The sequence below is a fragment of the Marmota flaviventris genome, chromosome 3 (assembly GCF_047511675.1).
Source record: "Marmota flaviventris isolate mMarFla1 chromosome 3, mMarFla1.hap1, whole genome shotgun sequence".
In the NCBI taxonomy this organism is placed as follows: Eukaryota; Metazoa; Chordata; class Mammalia; order Rodentia; family Sciuridae; genus Marmota; species Marmota flaviventris.
In genome coordinates this window covers 119640688-119642523 of record NC_092500.1, presented here as the reverse complement: position 1 = coordinate 119642523, position 1836 = coordinate 119640688, and the positions used below count along the sequence as shown (strand labels likewise).

The window sequence follows — 1836 nt, the reverse complement described above, 5'->3', positions numbered from 1 at the left end:
GAGTTATCTATTGTCTTAGACATGTAACCTTCCAAACTCAGTCTCCCACCAGTTTCTCTTTGCTTCAAAATGTATCTCAATATATTACCTTAGTATTTTTTTTTAATTTTTTTTATTGCTTATGTCATTAGCCTTCTATGTTTTGTTGTTGACTTTCAGTTGGTAGTCCACAAGTTGCTTCAGCCAGATGCTTTATCAAGTTAAATTCCTCTATCATTGTTCCCATTCAAAATTCCTGGTGGTGCCAGGTGAGGTGGTTCATGTGGATACCTGTAATCCCAGCTACTTGGGAGTCAAGAGAATCACAAGTTTGAGGATGACCTGGGCAACTTAGAGAGACCCTCTCAAGACAAAAATATAAAGGGCTGGGGATATAGCTCAGTGGAAGAACACTTGCCTAGCATCCACAAGGCCCTGGTTTCAATCTCTAATACTACAGAAGGGAAAAAATTCCTGGTGGCAAGATAGGGCTGATTATTGATCATATCGTGAGACTTAGCTGTAAATGAATATCTCTTACTTCAGATAACTACATTCTTTCTCTCTCTCTCTTTTTTTTTTTTTTTTTTTTTTTTGGAATCAGGGATTAAACCCAGGGATGCTTAACCACTGACCCACATCCCCACATCCCCACATCCCTACATCCCCACATCCCCAATCCTTTTATTTTGAGGCAGGGTCTTGTGAAGTTGCTTAGGGTCTAGCTAAGTTGCTGAGGCAGGCTTTGAATTTGTGATCCTCTTGCTTCCCAAGTCACTGTATTACAGGCATGTGCCACCATGCCTGGCTACAATTTTTTTGTGTGTGTGTATGTGTGTGTGTGGTGAGGAGGTGGGGAGTACCAACATAACACCCCACTACCACAAATTATGTAGTCAGGTTTCCCACTTTTGAGGAAATTACAGGAGTCAGCACATCCAGAGTACAATGGATAGGTCTCACCCTGGAAATACCACCTTCATGATCATGAGATCTCCTCTGCCAGGTAAGTATTACCATGTTCTCTAATTACCCAGAAATCCACTGAAGAGCCAGTATCAAGTACTGTGTGAGGCATAGGACATTACTTAATCTCTCTGAGTCTCAGTTTCCCCATCTGAAATAAGTGGATAATAATGCCTAGGTATTGAGAGAATTACATATATATGTATGTAAAGCAGTTAGTATACAGTAAGTACTAGATAAATGGTAGCTATAATTTATGCACTTTTTTAATGATAACCTTCAAGTAAAAATATCCAGCTGCTTGGAAGTGAGAGAGGAGCATAAACATAGCCATGACTAAGCATTTGCTTAATACACAGATGTTTCTCAGGGCTGTGCTCCATTGTGATCTTGGTGTTAGCCAAACAGGATGAAGTGATCCCTTCTGACTGCATTACTCTCCACACTCAATCTTTAAAAAATAAGTAAAAATAATGTTAACCTAATTCTTATCCAGTCCATCCAAGTGAAAAATCTAGAACTCAACTTAACTGAGATCCCCACTTTGTTTTCTGCCATCAATTCACAAGGACCCACTGACCAATTTTTGCACTAGGGTGTGCGACCCAGACTTCTGGCTGGAATGATGAGACAGTGACCCCATGTGGCTGAATAAAGAACTGCAGACTAGACTAGTCCCCCACAAGTGGAAAGTCCCACACGTTTGGACCCAGGCTGGGTGGGTCCAGAGAATGTTCTTGTTCATAGTCTTTGTCACATAAGCAGTTAGTTTGATTCCTTAGGCATAGTGGTGCACGCCTATAATTCCAGTGACTGGGGAGGCTCAAGCAGGAGGATTTTGAGTTCAAAGTCAGCCTCAGCAATTAATGAGACCCTAAGCAACTCAGTGAG

General features: G+C 41.2%; 1 non-coding gene across 1 annotated transcript; it reads right to left on the bottom strand.

Moving 5' to 3' along the window:
• Positions 1–831: 831 nt before the first annotated feature.
• LOC114104956 (U1 spliceosomal RNA) lies at positions 832–993 on the bottom strand. Its single transcript, XR_003584914.1, has one exon. It is a non-coding gene; the product is annotated as a U1 spliceosomal RNA (small nuclear RNA).
• Between the last annotated feature and the right edge of the window lie 843 nt (positions 994–1836).